Genomic DNA, 20,862 nt, shown 5'->3' with positions numbered 1-20,862 from the left:
CATTGCAAAGCAATTATACTCCAAGAAAAAAATAAACTGGTTTTGTTTGAAGGCGTTATGTTTGTGGTGATTTGGGACAGCAGCCATAGGAAACTGATACACCAGGAGACTGACCAGTCAGGAGGGACTTCACGGGGGAGGTTCAGAGAACTGATGCCAGCTCCCCACAGGCACTACAGAGGGATGTGAACGCCCAGCCTCCAAGAAATGTTTGCCAGACGACCATGTGAATAGATGAGTCAACAAACAAGTCGGCAACCCTCATCACCATCGTCACCACTTTTTTTTTTTTTTGAGCACTTACAGTATACAAAGGCACTTACTGGCAGGAACTTGTTTTATTTCTTTAAGCCTCACAACAAACTTAACAGTTACGCAATATTTCCCCCTTTGTACAGACGTGGAAACCATGGCTCAGAGGAATCGTCTGACTTGATCAATCATTCAGTGGAGGACAGGCAAAGGCAGGATTTGAACCCAGACAGGTCTGAGTCCAGAGCCTGCATGCGTGTACTCCAGTGTGCATTTGTTAAACAGATGAATGTACTCACAAAGGCATCCACAACCCTGCAGCTGAGATGTCCTTCCCCAGGGACCCTCCTCCAAGGAGGGGGTGGCACTGACATCTCTGGGAAGGAATCTTTGAGGAGTCCTTGAGCCTGGGCATGCAGGGATGGGGACAAAGAATCCACATCTGAGAGGCTGAAGCCGCTCAGACTATCACCTAGGTATTCAGGACTATTCACCCATTTTCTTTCAAGGAAGAACTTCCCAAGAGTGGTCTTTACAATGGTGCCACAGTGACAGATTTTAATTACATGAAAATGCTCAGGTCTTGCCCAGCCTATAAGGACCTGCTACAACATTCCCCATGTGGAGTCTTTCAGCCTCTACTTGCATGCCTCTAGCAATGGGGAGCTCACTACCTTATTCAACTCATGATTAATCATGATATATCAAAACTCTTATGATTAATCATGATAACATCCCTCTATTGGTCCAAATTCTGACCTCTAGAGCTACAAAGTCTTCTTCTCTCTTCCACTGCGAGATCCCTTGGCTTTTTCTTGTCAGAGGCAGACTGGCAAAATAACGTATGTAAACGCCTACTTAGTTCCCTGCACTCATATTAAGACCCAACATCACACACTGGCTCAGCCAGCTCTTGTTAGGTAGCTTTCAAAGATGGTCCTCAGTGACCCCCAATTTCTGATAATCACACCCTTGTGGAACCCCCTCCCCTCGGGTGTGGGCTAGACTTAATTAATCAGTTCAAATGAACAGAATATGGCAAGAGTGATGATATGTCACTTTCATGATTAGGTTACAAAAGATTGATGCTTTCATCTTGTCGGACTCTATTGCCTTCTGGGCTTGCATGCTTTGATGAAGCAAATGGCCACGTGGGAGAGGATCACGTGACAAGGAAGTGTGGGTGGTCTCTGGCCAAAAGCCAGCAAGAAACTGAGGGTCCTTAATCCAACAGCCACTGGGAACCGAATCCTGCCAACAGTGAACTTGGAGGCAAGTCCTTCCCCAGTTGAGCCTTGAGATGACTGAAGCCACAAATGATACCTTGACTGCAGCTTGTGAGGGACCTTGAGGCAGAGGACCCAGCTAAGCTGCACCCAGATGCTTCACCCACAGAAGCTGTGACATATCAAATGTTGTTTTAAACCTTTACATTTTGGGGGATAATTTGTTACGCAGCAATAGATGACTGATACAAATGCCCCACACAAGCTAGCGCCTGCCCACCCTGTTGACCTCATCTCACAGGACTCCCTTCTTGTTCACAACATCCCAGCCACTCCAGCCTTCTTAAAGCCCCCACAGCCATGCCACACACATTTTCTGCTTAGAGCTTTCACAAAGGCTGTTCCATCTGCCTGAAATCCCTTTCCCTTTGCAGGATCTCTCTCACCGTTGAGTCTTGGCTCAAATGCCACCTCTTCAGAGAGGCTTTCCCTGACTACCTTGTCTGAAGTCTCACCCAGCCCCTTGCTCACCCAGTTCTATGTTCACTTTTCTCTGCCTCTATGAGAGCAGAGGCCTTGATCGTTTTGCTTGCTGTGCATCGCTTGTGCTCGGCACCAGTGTGGCCACAAAGCAGGCGCTCAATAAATATTTGCCAGAAGAGTGAATGAGTGAATGAAGCTGGTGCCAACGAGACACGTCTGCTTGGTGCTTTGAGCTGGAAAACAAAGCAAAGGCAGGAGCTGGTGCCCCATTCATCCCCAAATGTCCAGCACCGCCCTGTGCCCAGCTCTTGCTGGCTGGCCAGGCAGGGGTCAGCGTGCCCTTCCTTCACCCCTAGCAGAGGCTGTGTGGCATTTCTCAGCTGCAAGGAGGACTCCCTCCTGCTGCAAAATTGGTCTAGTGACTGTCATGCCCCACTGGCCTCCGTGGTCTCCCGGCCACACCTGTGGGTGTCAGCCAGCTCAGGTAACACCGTGACGGGCTGCTGATCCCAAGTGGCCGCAGAAGCAGCTGGGCAGGGCTGTAGGGAAGTGTTCAGGTGGGGCCAGACCAGGAGAGCCTAGGCAAAAGTGCGCTGGCTCTCCTGAAATATACGAAGAACACATTCAGTCTCGGGGAGGTGGTGACTTAGAGGGTCCCCAGCCAATGGCTTTAGGGAGCCGTCCTCCTGCTAGTGATTTCTGTGAGCCAGGCACTGTGCTAAGCTTTTGCCATATGTTATCTCATTACATGTTCACAGAAACCCGGAGGAGAGGCATTGCTCTTACGACCACATTTTATAGATGAAGATGCTGAGGGTCAACAGGTTAAGAAATGTGTCCATCAGATGAATGAATAAAGAAGATGTGGTATATATATAGAATGGAATATTACTCAGCCAATAAAAAAAATGAAATAATGCCATTGGCAGCAACATGGATGGACCTAGAGGCTTATCATACTAAGTGAAGTAAGTCAGAAAGAGGACGAGAAATACCACGATACCACTTATATGTGGAATCTAAAATACAACACAAATGAACCTATCTACAAAACAGAAACAGACTCACAGACATAGAGAACAGACTTGTGGTTGCCAAGGGGGAGGGGGATGTGGGCGGGAAGTATTAAGAGTTTGGGATTAGCAGATGCAAACTATTATGTATAGGATGGATAAACGACAAAGTCCTACTGCATAGCACAGGGAGCTGTATTCAATATCCTGTGATAAACCATAATGGAAAAGAATATGAAAAAGAATATATACATGTATAACTGAGTCACTTTGCTGTACAGCAGAAATTAACACAACATTGTAAGTCAACTGTACTTCAATAAAATTTTTTAAAAAAGAAAGAAATGTGTCCACAATCAGAGAGCAGAAGAGCAGGAATTCAAACCCAGGAAGTCTGAGGCCAGAAACCAACAAGAATAATGACTGGCTTCCCCTGTCCCTCTCTACCTTGACCTACACTCACCAGACAGCACTGGGGGGCAGAGATGAGCAAGAACCGAGAGGGGACGTGTGCCCCTCTAGCAGATGCTGGAAACCCCCTGCAGCAGTTCTTCCGGTGGAAATACAATGCAATTTAAAATACAATATAATTTAAAATTTTCTAGCAGCCACACACAACAAAAGTAAAAAGAAACAGTGAAAATAAAATGAATCATATACTCCAAGGCCCAGCAAACACTCTCTGTAAGAGAAAGTATTTTAGGTTCCATAAGCTGTGCTTATGTGCTTATGTGGTTTCTGTTGCATATTCCTTTTTGCTCTTTTTTTGTTTGTTTTGTTTTTGGTTAGTTTATTTAGGGTTGGTTTGTTTGTTTTTGCCCTAACCCTTTAAACATGTGAAAACCATTCTGAGCTTGAGGTCTGCACAAAAAAAGAGCCACAGGGCCTTTGCCCATGACCCAAAGGACTCAAGAAATGAATGGTAATCGGTTTTGAAACACTTGAAGGAGGAAGAGGAGGGAGAAGGAGAAGAAGGCAATTAAGGTTAGCAGAGAAGGAGAAAGTGGAGAGGGGAAGAAAGAAAGAGGCAGCTGGGAGGAAGGAGAAAAAAACATCAATTAGGTCTCTGTGTCTTTCCCACCTCCCCGCCTTTGCTGGTGAACTCCTTCTCCTCCAGCTTCAATTTCAGTGCCTAATGGAAGAAACCCAGATTCTCTAACCCAGGTTAGGCCCCCTGCCAGGACCCCGGGTCCTTCTCCTCGCCTCCACATCATCGCAATCTATTGGGACAACTTGTTTGAAGTCTACCTTCACTGTTTGCCTCTGAGCTGTGTGATGCCGGGAAGGATTTGGCCGCAGTGACCTTGACCGGCGGTATCAGGCACAACCTCAACATCTGTTAAACCAATCAGGTCAGAACCAAAGACGGTAAAACACTTGAATGAGCAATGTCAACTTGGAAGATTAAAACAGCAAGGACTTACTGTCTCTGATCCGGGAATGGGAGGTTGGTGGGTGCCTCAGCTCTGAGCGAGGAGGGTGTGGCTGGGCAGGGGGCACTGGATGCAACAGGACCTTGGTGCCTCCTGGGTCCCATCCCTGGCTTCTGGTGCCTGGACTCTGGGAACTCAGAGGGCCCGAGGAGACTGGGCTGGCTGCTGCCCTTCTGATCAGCTTTCTCTTGTTTGGCTGCCTCTTGGTATCCACAGAAGAATCACTCATGTTCCTGACTCTGGACAGTGAGTGTGTCCCTGGAGGTCTCCCAGGGGAGATGGGTACATCTGTGCACAGCCCCCTCAACAGAAGGCTGAGATGTGGGCACATGACGATCACCCAGAATCTCTGTGGTTGCATCCAGGCTAAGCAGAACTCTGGTGTCCAGGTGAGTAATTCCTCCTGGAGAGAGGAGAGAGAGGAGAGAGGACAAGTGTTACCTCTCTGGTAATTTAGAAAATCCTGAACCACAAATGTACTTTAAAAGAGACACTCCTCGAGGGTGTGGAGAAAAGGGAACCCTCCTACATTGTTGGTGGGAGTGTAAGTTGGTGCAGCCACTATGGAGAATAGTATGGAGGTTCCTCAGAAAACTCAAAATAGAATTACCCTATGATCCAGCAATCCCACTCCTGGGCATACACCCGGACAAAACTCTAATTCAAAAAGATACATGCACCCCCTATGCTCATAGCAGCAGTATTCACAATAGCCAAGACATGGAAACAACCTAAATGTCCACTGGCAGATGAATGGATAAAGAAGATGTGGTGTATATCTACAATGGAATACTACTCAGCCATAAAAAAGAATGAAATAATGCCATTTGCAGCAACATGGATGCAACTAGAGATGATCATACTAAGTGAAGTAAATCAGAAAGAGAAAGACAAATACCATATGATATCACTTATACGTGGAATCTAAAATATGGCACAAATGAACCTACCTACAAAACAGAAACAGACTCACAGACATAGAGAACAGTCTTGTGGTTGCCAAGGGGGTAGGGGAGGGAGAGGGATGGAGTAGGAGTTTGGGGTTAGTGGATGCCAACTGTTATATATAGAATGGATAAACAACAAAGTCCTATTGTATAGCACAGGGAACTATATCCAGTCTCCTGTGATAAAACTTAACGGAAAAGAATATAAAAAAAGAATGTATATATGTGTATAACTGAGTCACTTTGTTGTACAGCAGAAATGAGCACAACATTGTAAATCAACTAACTTCAATAAAAATTTTTAAAACTGAGGCACTCCTCTGTAAACATTCCCTGAATAACAAATACCCATCATTACAAGTGAGGCTGGCAAACAACTACCCAGAAGCAGCCAGAGTTGCAGCCCAATTCTTGAAGCTGCAATATTACAAATTTTAAAACGGTAGCACTACCATTTATTGAGCTGCCAGCTTATGCCAGGTACTGGCCATGCTAAATCCCACGCCTCATGACGACTCTTGTCAGTATTGGTAATATTAATGGTGGGGCTGTTTGAACTTTAATCCACATGGAAATCACTTGTTTAAATGCAAATTCGAATACAGTAGGTCCTGCTGAGATTCTGCATGTCTAACAAGCCCCCGTATGCTATTCCTTCTCCACGGTTCTTGCAGAGATTTAAAGCATGAGTATTTAGGCAAAATTGACATTCAGTGATTTTGATGGATGGACAGATGGATGCCAAAGCAATCATTAGCTCTAAAAAACTGCAAAGTCTCCTTTTTCTCTATATCTACTTTTCCCTCTACAGTGCATCCTCCTTATAGCTTAAGGTGTTTCTTAATTTTCCATTTCCAGGACAAAGATCAAAGCCTGCCTCAGCCAGCCAGGTCCAGGCTGCATGGTCTGGCTGCCGTCTATTTTCTTAGCTTTTTGTACTATTTACTTTCTTGCTCTCAGGGCTCCCACAACTTTGCCAGCCAGTGATTCTTTAAAACTGCAGTGCTCCTTCATACCCCAGGGTCTTTGCACAGACTGGTCTCTCTGTACCCAGGTAACTCCTTCTCCCTTGTAGCCAGTAATTATATCATACATTGTGTAGCTCATTTAGCGTCTGTCTTCTCACTGGAGTGAAAGCTTCAGGAAGGCTGGGATTGTATCCGTTTTGCTCACTGCTTTTCCCCAGAGCCCAAACAGTGGCTGGCAATGGACAGGCAAGGCAGTAAATACTTATTGAATGAACAAATGCCCTGTATCTAGAAATTACAGTCACACTTCTGTCATAGGGAAGAACAAATCTGACTCCATATTAGATCTGTTTCTTTTACTTTAACCTTAGTATTCCATGGCTTTTGCTCTGAGTTAAGAATGGTGCCTATAGCCTGAAATATACAGGATAGCTCATTCTCAAGGCTCTGACCATCAAGGGTATAACACTTTCCCACTCACATAGAGACAAAAAGTTGCAGAACAGAGAATAGCATTTGTTTTGTGGGAGGTTTACAGGAACATCATGACCTGACCTACATGGGCAGCTGCAAGAACAAAGGATTCCTGAACCAAGAAGTTTGCAACAATCAACCACACTTCTCTCTCACCTTGCCTTATATATACACTACCAAATGTAAAATAGATAGTTAGTGGGAAGCAGCCCCATAGCACAGGGAGATCAGCTCGGTGCTTTGTGTCCACCTAGAGGGGTGGGATAGGGAGGGTGGGAGGGAGATGCAAGAGGGAGGAGATATGGGGATGTATGTATATGTATAGCTGATTCACTTTGTTATACAGCAGAAACTAACACACGATTGTAAAGCAATTATACACCAATAAACATGTTTAAAAATGCTTTGCTGAAATCCTTCGGGGAGTTCAGGAGTGTTTTTGGAACATAAGCACCCCCCCCCACCCCGCCCAACACCCCTCCTCCCCGCCTTTCTCCTTGCTTGGTCCTTCAATAAACCTTTCTCTGCTCCAAACTCTGACGTTTAGGTTTGTTTGGCCTCACCATGCATCAGGCACATGAAATTGCGTTCAGTAACACTTCTTGCTCAAGGGAGCCCAAGCTTTGGCTGACGCCGATTCTGAAAGAAATTTCTCCGATGGATCATTGCAATTGGGCCAAATGGGGTGCTGAGTGATGCCCAACAGATCGTGTGCACCGAGACATTGGTACTATAAATGCAATGTTGCCTTTCAAACCATTAGTTTCTGTAACGCCCCTGGCCGCAAGCCAGGATTGAGGTTTCAACAGAAGATTTTGTTCAAGCTGGGTTTCTCAACCTTGCCCTATGGATATTTGGAACTTACTGGATAATTCTTTGTTGTCAGGGTTGTTCTGTATATTGTAAGGTGTTCAGCAGCATCCCTGGCCTCTCCCTACTAGATGCCATAGCGTCTGCCCCTCTCTCCAGGTGTGACAAACAAATGTCTCCAGCCATTGCCAAATGTCCCCTGGGGGCAGAATCAGCCCAGTTTGGACCCAATGGATTAAAGCTTGCTGGTGGTGGCTATACCAATGAGGGATACAGGTTACTTTCTGGTGGTCTGGCTTGATCCAAGAATTACATTTATACTATCTACAGCAGATATTATGCAGAGGTGCATAATATCTAGGGAGTCGTGGATCCATTGGAGAATCTGATGAAATCTATTAATTCTCTGGGTGCAGAGAGGGGATGCACAGATACCCAAGCCACTTCCCTAAATATTCAGGAAGATTACTGACCATCTGTAGTCTATTTATACCCTACGCAGGAGTTTATGGACTTCAGTCTAAAAACCCCTAATTAAAAAAAATTGGATGGTCTGTGCATCTTTGAGGCATTTTTCTCATTAATATAGTATTTATGCATGTAGACCCCTCCTCATTCAAAGTGAAAAAGGAATATAGAGTTACACACAGCAAGCTAAAACTTAAATGAGGAGATCAGAGGGAAAAAATGAAGCAATGTCTAAAAACTTTGATGCCTATTTTTCATGTTAACAAAGCGCCTTATATTAAGTCAACATTGGGTATAACTGACTCTGAGCCAATGTAAAGGGAGAAATGTAACCAGTTTATATGTTCCATTGTCCTAAGGGAATACCCCAAGATGAGGCCAATATTTTCCCTCTATTTTTCTTTCTCTCTCCCCTTCCCCATTTTTTCTTCAGTAATTTCCTCATAGTGCAATTTTAGGCTCACCAAGGACAAAACATTTGAGTCCATAGGGAATTTATTGAAATGGTTTTGTTACCGACCAGGGTTCTTACACTTCTTAATCAATAGAAATTGACAAGAGGCCAGACAGGAAATTCAGGCAAGGCTTGGAGCGAAAACAGGTAACAGGTTCCCTTGCTCCCTGAGGGGGGGGCAAGCTGATCCCTTTTATGGGGTGAGGGTAGAGGTGGGTCCAGGGGTCAGACCAGAGGGGTGGTCTGCCCACCCTTTGGTGGTGCTGTGTGCAGTGTGCATGCACAGTACCCTGCTTTTGCTCCCAACTCCTCAGAAGTGGCAGTTGGGTTTTTTGGTCTTTTTGTATCTTTTGTCCAGAAATTGCCCCAGCTGCACATGCACGCAGTTATTTTTAGTTCCTTATAGTTTCTTTGTATTTTGTTGCCTGAGGAGAGGAGATGTGTGTCCAGGTGCAAGCACTGCAGGAAAGGGTTCCAGGTCCCAGGTTTCAGGTCCCAGCCTGTCTCAGTTTCAGCCTACTCAAAAAAAAATTTTTAATACAGGAATCCCTAAATGCCAGTTATTAAATGCCAGCATGACTTTGAAAAGCCTTCTGGCCTGGTGCCTGCTGCCTAGCAGGATCTGGGTAAAGGTCATTCTTGTTATTTAATTATAATAATTGTCATAACCACCCAGCAAGGTGGGTGTTACCCAGAGACACCTTACAGGTAGGGAAACCGAGGCTCAGGGAGAAGGTGTGGCAACGTCACAGAGCTAGCAAATGTCAGGGTGCTGTTTGTAACATAGTAACATTCCAAGAAAAGCATCACAGTTGCAGATCAGCCTGGCATATTCTGGGAAATAGGACAGACTCCAAGCTGATGATATAGAAATATGTGGGGAATAGATACAGTGCCCATCTCTCAAAGCCAGCAAGATTCATTTCCCTGCAACCAGAGGAAAGGTGTTTCCCAGACAGGTCATCACACACCTTGCCAAGTGCTGGGATGACACCTGAGGGGGAGGAAACAGCAGGTGTGAGCGCCCAGAGAAAAGAACCTATTCTAGGACAAATCATCCCCAGAGGGCTGGGCCCCTCCTGACTTGGGGCTAACTCAGCACTTTCCTCTTCAGATGAGTGACCAGGGTCACGCACACACACCTGGGAGGTTAATGGGCTCAGCAGACACTGAGAAGCCTGATTTGAAGTGGAAAGCTTTTAAAAAATTAAACATTGAATGAACAGTTCCAGGAATACAATGCCACGCCCGCGCAGGCCCTTGAGAAAGCCACAGGAATGGGGCAGATAATGTTCCCTAAAGGATAAGATCTCAAACATATATCCTGGCCAACACTTGTGGTCTCTGATATCAGCCATTCTAAAGTGTGAAGGGAGACTTTCCTGGTGGTCCAGTGGTTAACAATCAGGCTTCCACTCCTGGGGGCACTGGTTCGATCCCTGGTCAGGGAAATAAGGTCCTGCATGCCATGCTTTGCTGGCCAAATAAATAAATAAATAAATGAAATAAAGACAAAAGTAAGTTTAAAAAATAAATAAAAATAAAATAAAGTGTGAAGGGACATCTCACTGTGGTTTTGATTGGCATTTCCCCCATGATTACTGATGCCCAGCACCTGTCGGCCATTTGTATGTCTTTGGAAAAACGTATATTCAGTTCCTCTCCTTTTTTTTTTTTTTTTTTGCTTATAGAAGATCTTAAATGCTTTCAACACACAAAAAAAGAAATGGTAATTATATGATGTGATAGAGGAGTTAGCTGAACTCTGGTGGTGATAATTTTGCAATGTATCAAATCACTACATTGCACATCTTTTTTTTTTTTTTTCAAATAGCCTTTTATTTTATTTATTTATTTATTTTTGGCTGTGTTGGGTCTTCGTTGCTGTGCACGGGCTTTCTCTAGTTGCTGTGAGCAGGGGCCACTTCATTGTGGTGCACGGGCCTCTCATTGCAGTGGCTTCTCTTGTTGCAGAGCACGAGCTGTAGGCGCATGGGCTTCAGTAATTGTGGCACACAGGCTCAGTAGTTGTGGCTCGCGGGCTCTAGAGCACAGGCTCAGTAGTTGTGGCACACGGGCTTAGTTGCTCCGGGGCATGTGGGATCTTCCCGGACCAGGGCTCGAACCCGTGACCCCTGCATTGGCAGGCAGATTCTTAACCACAGCACCACCAGGGAAGCCCTACATTGCACATCTTAAACTTACACAATGTTATATGTCCATTGTAGCTCAAGAAACCTAGAGAAAAAAAAAGATCTCAAGCATGCAACTGAGAAATGGGAAACTCCTGGGTGGGTATTTTGTCCAGAGCAAACTGAGAAGGACACTCAGAGCAATGAAGAGCCCAAGCCTTTCTTCACGGGCAGCTAGCAAGCCCCAGGCTGGGGTCACATGTGACAGTGAAACCCCTTAGTTACGTAGGAGGCCCTTGGGGTTGTCCCTTCTGTGGAAAAAAATCTGCCTTTTTTCCTCCTAGCAGCTGTTGGCAGAAAGGCCATGGAGATGGTCAAGTTTGGGCTTTAAAATCAGTCAAATCTGGGCTGAAACCCTGGCCTCTCTCCTTGCCTAAAGTCTGCAATTTTTACCAGGTCACCTAATGCCTCTACGACTCACTTTCCTTATCTTTAAAATGAAGATAGTAATAGGTGGAACCTTATTAAATTGTCATTTTTGTGGCTGAAAACCAATATCGACAATTTCCTGTGATTCCACGTAATGCTTATCACCTGAGGTGTCTGTGGGGATTGAGAGAGATCATTCACATGGTGTGTAGTCACTGCTCAATACAACAAAATATTAAAAATATTTTGTTAATTATTTTTCAATGTTTTTATTGATTGTATTTATTTAAAAATGTATGTAACAAATTTGCTATCTTAGCCTTTTTTAAGTGTACAGTTTATTGATACTAAGCACATTTATATTATCGTGCAACCATCACCACCATTCATCTCCAGAACTCTTTTCATTTTGCAAAACTGAAACTCTGTCCCCATTAAATGCTAACTCCCCATGACCCCCTCCCCTAAGCCCCTTGTAACCTCCATGCTACTTTTTTTTTTTTAATCTTCTTTTCCCCATACCCCAGCTTCTGGTAAACCACCAGTCTATTCTCTGTTGCTATGAGTTCAGCTTTTTGTTGTTGTTGTTTTGTTTTTTAAGATTGCACAACTCAGGGAATTCCCTGGCAGTCCAGTGGTTAGGACTCCAAACTTCCAGTGCCTGGTCAGGGAACTAAGATCCTGCAAGCCGCATGGTGCGGAAAAAAAAAAAAAAAAGATTCCACAACTCAGTAGCAAGAAAACCAAGTAATCCAATTGAAAAATGGGCAGAGGACCTGAATAGACATTTTTTCAAAGAAGATATACAAATGGCTAACAGGTATATGAAAAGGTGCTCTACATCACTAATCACCAGAGAAATGCAAATCAAAACCACATATGAGCCTCAAGCCTGTTAGATGGCTATTCTCAAAAAGGCAAGAGATGACAAGTGTTGGTGAGGATGTGGAGAAAAGGGAGCCCTGTTGCACTATTGGTGGGAATGTAAATTGATGCAGCTACTATGGTAAATGGTCTGGTGGTTCCTCAAAAAAATTAAAAAATAGAACTACCATATGACCTAGCAATCCCATTTCGGGTATACATCCAAAAGAAATAAAGTCACTTTTGATCAATTATCAGTATCGTTTTCAGATCACGAGAGACTGAATTTTCCTTCATTCAGAAGAAAGGGGATGATTGGCAATCAGAGTAATTGAAGGCTCACCCTCATGCATTTGGGAGGAGCAGGGGAAAAGCTCAAAGTTGCTTTTTAAATTTTTTTAATTAATTAATTTTAAAATTGAAGTATAGTTGATTTACAATGTTGTGTTAATTTCTGCTGAACAGCAAAGTGATTCAGTTATACATATATATATATATATATATATATATATATATATATATATATATATATATACCATCCCTCCCCCACCTCTCCTCCCCCTTGGCAACCACAGCTGTTTAATTTTTAATTGGAAAGAGGTACCTTACAACTCTAATGAGAAATTTGAAAAGTTGTGTCATCAGTGTAAAAGGAAAAAATGCAGAATGATTTCTATAATGTCATTACAAATATGTAAATGTTTTGGTTAAAAATTGTAAAAATAAGACACTCTCAAATACCCAAAAGATGTAAATACCCACAAAAGAACAATATCAAAAGGTAATAGCAGTCATTTGCTTTTGTATGGTGTGGTTATGATTTTTTCCCTCTCTCTTAGTGGTTAGATTTTCAATTCCATAAACTCCTTGAAGGCGAGCTTACCCCAGGTGGAGCTGAGTGCCTGGTGCAATACCTGTTTGCTGAATGAATAAATGAATCAGTCCACTCGGTATTCAGTACCCGTTTGCTGAGTGAATAAGTGAAGATACTTTTAGTGTTGTGCATTTGAATGTAGACCTCTATTCAACAGGTGAAGAAAAATAGTCAAAATGAGCCTGTGTAATTGACCCAGAAAACTTTTCTTCCTCCTCTGAACTATGATGGTGACCATTTGTGTGGAATGAAAAAGCCCCTTATCTGAGAGTCTTGGGTCCCCTAACCTGTGTGACTTTAGAAGAGTGAAACTGTTGTAAAGTAATTAGAAAGTGATGAGTTTTGAGTATTGATTACTTTTATTTTAATGTAACAACTATAACTTTATATCATTTTTAATAATGGTTGTGTGTATCAACTTGCTTGCAAGGTTATGGAGAATTTCACAACCGTCTCTTGCTAGCTGGTACAAACAATGCAAGAATTTTAATCTCACCCCTTCTGATTGAGGTAGGAGATAAATGGGTCCCTGGGCTGAGCAGCTGGAATTTGTCAAGCAGAGTAATTTGGAGCTTTGTCTTCCTTAGGCACGCCAAGGACAAAGTTAGTGGCAGGAACTGAGCTCTGCTGGAGTAAAGAGATAGGACGACCACATGTGCAGGAAGGCTCCTTGGGGGTCATAAAAGGAGGGGGCGCCACCCCATAATAGGTGATGTCAAACCTCCCATTAGCCTCTGCGCTGGAATCCGTCTTGGTAAAAAGATGTGCATGCATATTGGGGAAGGCCTTGGACCCATCAGGTGTGGGAAAAGAAACAAGATAAGTGCCAGAGGAGAACAAAGACCCTGAGAACTGCCCTGTGTAATTGATGTAATTGCCTCTTTACTGCACTCCTCCTCATTAGGGAGGACACCACACCCTTGCCTTTCTTCTGTCTTAAATAAATAAACTACTTCTCTGTGTGCTCTCCCACATATTGTGCTGTGCTAATAATAATAAACTTTGTACCTGTTTTAACAGTTTTTGCCTCCTTGAAACATTCTTGCTTTCAAATCGAGCAAGAGCCTGGGCAACTTTGCTTCTAGCCTCTAGCCCCTGGTGGTCTAGCAGCTAGGATTCCTGGTTTTCATCCAGGCTACCCAGGCTCAATTCCTGGGCAGGGAACTAATATCTCTCTTCAAGACTGCTCACTGCTGTCTCTCCGAGACCCTGATTGTGTCTCGCCAAACACTCTGCCAGGTCATGGCATGCCTTCTTCTTATTATTTTATTTTTTCCCTAGCCTTCTGTTTCTTTTCTTTAACAGCTTTATTGAGATACAACTTACATATGATACAATTCACCCATCTGAAGTGCACAGTCTGACAATGTTCAAAACCATCACCAGTTTTAGAACATTTTTGTCAGCTCAGAAAGAAACCCTGTACTTTAACTATCACCTCCAACCCCACCATCAACTCCCACCCCTAAGAAACTACTAATCTACTTTCTGTCTCTATACATGGCCCTGTTCTGAACATTTTCATATGAACAGAATCATACAATGTGTGGTCTTTCTTGACTAACTTCTTTCACTTAGAATAATGTTTTCAAGGTTCATACATGTTGTCACATGTATCAGTATTTCTTTTTTTTTATGGTCAAATAATATCCCACTGTATGCATATACCACACTTTATTTATCCATTCATCAGTTGATGGACGTTTGGGTTGTTTCCACTTTTTGGTTGTTATGAATGGTGCTGGTATAAACATTTTAGAATAAGTTTTTGTGTGGACATATGCTTTTATTTCTCTTGGATATATATACTTAGAGTGAAATTGCTATGTTATATGGTAACTCTGTTTAACTTTTGAGGAACTGCCAACTTGTTTTCCAAAGCAGCTGCACCAGATAATATTCCTCAGCAACATATAAGGGTTCCAATTCCTTCACATTATCACCAACACTTATTATCTGACTTTTTGATTCTAGCTATCCTAGTGGTTATGAAGTGGTATCTCACTGTGGTTTTGATTTGCATTTCTCTGATGAATAATGATGTTGAGCATTTTTTCAAGTGCTTATTGGCCATTTGTATATCTTTTTGGGAGAAATATCCATTCAGATATCTTGACCATTTTTATATTGGGTTATTTTTATTTTTTATTTTTTAATTTTATTTATTTTTGGCTGCATTGGGTCTTCGTTGCTGCACGTGAGCTTTCTCTAGTTGCGGCGCGCGTGGGCTACTCTTCGTTACGGTGCGCGGGCTTCTCATTGCGGTGGCTTCTCTTGTTGCAGAGCATGGGCTCTAGGCACAAGGGCTTCAGTAGTTGCAGCACGCGGGCTTCAGTAGTTGTGGCACACAGGCTCATTTGCTCCGCAGCATGTGGGATCTTCTCAGACCAGGGATTGAACCCCTGCATTGGCAGGTGGATTCTTAACCACTGCGCCACCAGGGAAGTCCCTATTTTTATTATTGAGTTGTAAGAACTCTTCATATATTTTGGATACAAGTTCCTTATCAGATATGGGATTTTTGAATTTTTCACCCATTCAGTGGGTTACCTTTTCACAATTATCTAGTTTTTTTTAAAAAAATTTTGTATTGGAGTATAGTTGATTTACAATGTTGTGTTAGTTTCAGGTGTACAGCAAAGTGAATCAGTTATACATATACATGTATCCACTCTTTTTTAGATTCTTTTCCCTTAAAGGCCATGGCATGCTTTCAATTGCCTCTCACACACTCAGCATCTCTACACTCTAATGGCAGCCCACCTCTTTCTTTTTCTGAGGGTATTTCCAGAACCAATTACCCAGTTGAACCTTTTGAGATACATCACTGACCTCAAATCCTATAGGGGTCCAACAGAGATGATTATCCCTTGTGCCCCAATACTGCTCTTCCTTCTTCTTCTTTAATGATTCTAACAACCACTCCTTCATCCCAAAGACCCAGAAACCACCTTATCTTCTTCCCTACACTGTACTTCCCCCAATATAACATCCATTGCTGTTTATTTCAACCGCTTGTTGGAGCCCCATGTCCCCCCTTATACCTTTAGACTTGTAAAAAAAAAGAGACTGAGTTGTTTATTTTTTAATCTTTGTATCCCAATGCCTACCAAAGTACCAAACTTAAATGTGTTTAACTATGCATTCAATCCATCCAAAAGCCTTTATTGAACACCTGCTGTTTTTCAGGCACTATGCACCAGGAAATGATAAGGCAGAAAACACAACTTTTCTTCTGGAGAAGTTTGCAGTCCAGTGAGCCCTCAGATGTCAGGGTCAATGTACAGTGTTCAGTGCTCCCACCTCCTACATCTAAACCCTATTCAAGCAACTTCCCCCAGGGTCACACAGCTGGTGAGTGGCACAGCTGGGATTCAAACCTGAGAAGTTTGGTTCCCGAGCTGTGCCCTGAGTCCTGAAATTTTATGTCTTGGTTCTTTTCTTGGTAGGTGGGATCATTGTGTGGAAAAAAAAGTCACCCATGTTTCTTAAGATAAGTTAATTTTTAATTTTTTAAGTCTTTAAAGATAAATTTATTTTTAATTTGTTTGTATTTTAATGTATTTTAAATTTTAATACCTTAATAAAAACACGTAGTATTATATTACACATTTATTTTTCAGAACTATTTTGACAACCATGTTTCAGTGTAATTGGTTTCTCTTGTAATTATGTGTATTTTATTTTTTGCATTAAAAAACATTATTCTGAAAGGGATCCCTAGCTTGACCAGATTGTCTCTAGATTGCCAACAGGGTCCATGACAAACACAAAAGGTTAAGAACACTGGCTTTGGAGCTTCATGTCAAAGTAGAAACTTCCAGAAGGCATAATAGTCATAAGTTCATTTATGCACTGCACAGAATTGTAAGGTCTTGAATATGGCTGGAAAGGACTTTGAATAGAACACTTACTGTACAGAAGGAGAAAAAATTTTTAATGCCTATGGAATAACCCTGGAGAAGATGGAAGAGATCTGGTCTGCTGGTGATGGATGGAGGCTGAATGAGTAAAGAGTGACAGCCTGGCAGGGGGGAGAGAATTTCCTTCTAGGTGCTGGGGCAGGCTGTGGTCACACAGGTGAATAGACTAAAAGATACAGGAATTCATACTGCAAAGAGGTGAAATATGCCCGCACTGGAACCCATGGACCTGAGTTGTCTCACATCAGGGCTCTGCAACCCAAGGGTGTGGGGCTTGGTCAAATCTACCTCTCTGAGCCTTGGCTTCAGCCTTGGAAGAGATACAGGGAGAAATGGAGGGCCACATTAAGAAGAGACAGTCTTAATTAGCACACAGTACCTAACGTTTCGGTGCTATTATGAGGACCAATGCTCAAAGTGGATTTTGTTCTTGAACAGTGTCCCTGTAGATTTGACGACATTTATTGGCTTGAGGTTTGATGTTTTTTCTTTCCCTAATAGATTTAAGGTTTCCTTTAGTGTTGAAAAACTGCACAAATTTGTACGGAACAAAGCCTAGAAAAATGAAAAATACAGATTGAATAGTAATCTAAATTAGCCCTAGAATATATGATAGAGGAGGGAAAATTTTGCTGCCATAATTTCTCTCTTCATGGTGTTGGACTTAAATCAGTTGAAATGTATTTCTGTACCACAATTTAAGCTTCAATAAAGGTTTGCTTAATTCATTGTCTAGTGACATTCAAAAAAAAAAAAAAATGACACAGTCTTGGGACTGATTAGAAGACCCCAGGAGGCCCTGCAGAAGTGCATGAAGGGGCTGGGCCATCTTTGCTAGAATGACTGCACCCAGCACTTTCAAGCACTTCTGACATGCTAGGTCCTTCCTTCTGAGGCTCACAGAGGTTCAATAACTTGCCCAAGGTCACAGAGCTGTAATCAGGATTCAAACCTGTGACCCTCACAGTCTAGACCAAATGCTGTTCTCCATCTTCCAAGGTTGTGCAAATGTTGACTCCAGTCTCACATCCCATCTCTACTGCCTGGCTGTCTCTACTTCAGACACACCGACCATTTATCAGATTCTCCTGCAGTGTCATGCCTCCCACCATCTACTCTCTCTGTTTGGAGCATTCTTCCTGCCTGTGTATCTTTCAGATTCAGCCTGTGGATGATGGGACTCAGGCGGCCCCTTCCTTATCCACCCGTTGCAAGCGATTCCTTAGTACTGATTCTGTCTTTTCTGTAGGTCTCAGTGCAATGCATAACCACACACAAAGCTTGTGATGGTCTGATTATGACCTTCGCCACCAGAATACAAGCTCCATGACGGCCAAACTGGGTCTGACTTATCTGACTTACTTACCCAAGCCTAACATCCCACACAGTACTTGGGCACAAAGTAGGTGCTCAATAAATATTAATTGCATGTATTTGTTATGCAATAGACACTTACGTAGCACTCACCAGGGATTAACTAAGTGCTTTAAAGGTACTAACTCATTTAATACTGAAAACAATTCCATAAAGCAATTCCACAAATTCCATACTAGATCAGTATGGCAGCCCATAGCCCCACGTGACCACTTGAAATGTGGCCAGTGTGACAAAAAAACTGAACTTTTAATTTTGTTTAATTTTAGTTCATTTAGATTTAAAAACTGATCCTTAATTCAGTTATTAGAAAACTTTTAAGTTTGTTTGGGACAACTTGGGTATGGGAATCTACACTTTCAACTATGAGATCAAGTATTTCCAACAAAAATGTGGCTAGTCCAAATTGAGATGTGCTGTAAGTATAAAATATGCACCTGATTTTCAAGACTTGGTGCCGAAAAAAGAAAACAGTAAACTGCCTCATTAATATTTTTTAAAAGCTTTTTTAAAATATTTATTTATTTATTTAGGCTGCGCCAGGTCTTTAGTCTTTAGCTGAGGCATGTGGGATCTTTTAGTTGCGGCATGCATGCGGGATCTAGTTCCCTGACCAGGGATCGAACCCTGGCCCCCTGCATTGGGAGTGCAGACGCTTACCCACTGGACCACCAGGGAAGTCCCCCTCAGGAATATTTTTTTATTACAGATTGAAATGACAATATTTTGGCTAAATTTGGTTGAATAAAATATATTAAAGTTAATTCTACTTGAGTGTTAGTCTATTCTGGTTGCTATAAGAATGGGTGGCTTATAGACAACAGAAATTTTTTCCCCATATTTCTAGGGGTTGTAAGTCTGAGATCACAGTGCCAGCATGGCCAGGTGAGGGCCCTCTTCCAGTTCATAGATTTCTTCTTCTTCTTTTTCTTTTTTAAAAATAATTTAAAAAAAACTTTTTTGGCTGCGCCGTGCAGCATGTGGGATCTTAGTTCCCAATCAGGGATCGAACCCATGCCCCCTGCATTGGAAGCGCAGACTCTTACCCACTGGACTGCCAGGGAAGTCTCGTTATTTTCCTTTTTTTAAAAAAAATTGAAGTATAGTTGGTTTACAATGTTAGTTTTAGTTTCAGATGTACTGCAAAGTGATTCAGTTTTATTTCAGATTATTTTCCCTATTAGATTATTAGAAGATATTGACTATAGTTCCCTGTGCTATACAGTGGGTCCTTGTTGGTTATCTATTTTATACTTAGTAGTGTGTATATGTTAATCCGAAACTCCTAATTTATCCCTCCCTCCCACTTTCCCCTTTTGTAACCATAAATTTGTTTTCTCTGTCTGTGAGTCTATTTCTGTTTCTAGTCCACAGATTTCTTATATCCTCAAATGGCACAAGGGGCCAGGAAGGTCTCTGGGGTCTCTTCTATAAGACCGTTAATCTCATTCATGAGGGCTCAGCCCTCATGATCTAATCACCTGCCAAAGGCCCCTGCCTCCTAATATGATCACATTGGACGTTAGGATTTAGGATTTCAACGTATGAATTTAAGCCTGGGTGGGTGGGGGTGAGGGGAACACAGCCATTCAGGCCATAGAACCTCTTTATTTTTACTTTAAAAGAATACAGCTATACGAAAAATTTAAATTACACACGTGGCTCACATTATATTTCTGTTGGGCTGTGCTGTGTAATAATTACCCTCATTTCTCAGAGGAGCAAATTGAGACACAGAGAGGTTAAGTAACATGCCCAGCGTCCTCCAGCTGGTGAGTAGCAGAGTTGAGATCTGAATCAAGCACAGGTGTCTCCACTACCATATGATTCAGCAATCCCACTCCTGGGCATATATCCAGAGAAAACCGTAATTCGAAACGATACATGCACCCCAATGCAGCACGATTTACAATAGCCAAGACATGGAAGCAACCTAAATGTCCATCAACAGAGGAATGGATAAAGAAGATGTGGTACATATGTACAATGGAATACTACTCAGCCATAAAAAAGAACGACATAATGCCATTTGCGGCCACATAGATGGACCTAGAGATTGTCATACTGAGTAAGGTAAGCCAGACAGAGAAAGACAAATATCATGATATAGCTTATATATGGAATCTAAAAAAAAATGGTACAAATGAACTTATTTACAAAACAGAAATAGAGTCACAGATGTAGAAAACAAACTTATGGTTACCAGTGGGGGAAGCAGCTGGGGTAGGGGGGAGGGATAAATTGGGAGATTGGGATTGACATATACACACTACTGTATATACAATAGATAACTAATAAGGACCTACTGTATAGTACAGGGAACTCTAGTCAATACTCTGTAATGATCTATATGGGAAAAGAATCTAAAAAAGAGTGGGTGGATATATGTATATGTATAACTGATTCACTTTGCTGTACAGCAGGAACTAACACAACATTGTAAATCAACTATACTCCAAAAAAAATTAAAGAAAAAAAAAAAAAAAGAACAGGTGGCTCCAAAGCCAGTGTACTTAGCCACTGTCATGGCCCCCAAATTCCTCATACATCAGTGGGGGAAGTCTAGGGAGGGATATCTGAGGATCAGAGACCCCACCCCCTCACACCAGGAGGGAGACCTTGCACCAAGATTGTCTGCACTGGACAGGGAAAGTCAAGAGTTGAACAACACGTTTGGACTTGTCTGTCTCTCCCCGACAGATTCACATCCAGGGCGAATCTTCAGCTTCCTCCGGTGG

Source organism: Balaenoptera acutorostrata, chromosome 2 (assembly GCF_949987535.1).
Source record: "Balaenoptera acutorostrata chromosome 2, mBalAcu1.1, whole genome shotgun sequence".
Lineage (NCBI taxonomy): Eukaryota > Metazoa > Chordata > Mammalia > Artiodactyla > Balaenopteridae > Balaenoptera > Balaenoptera acutorostrata.
The sequence above is the reverse complement of the archived record's forward strand: the minus strand, read 5'-3'. Positions refer to the sequence as shown.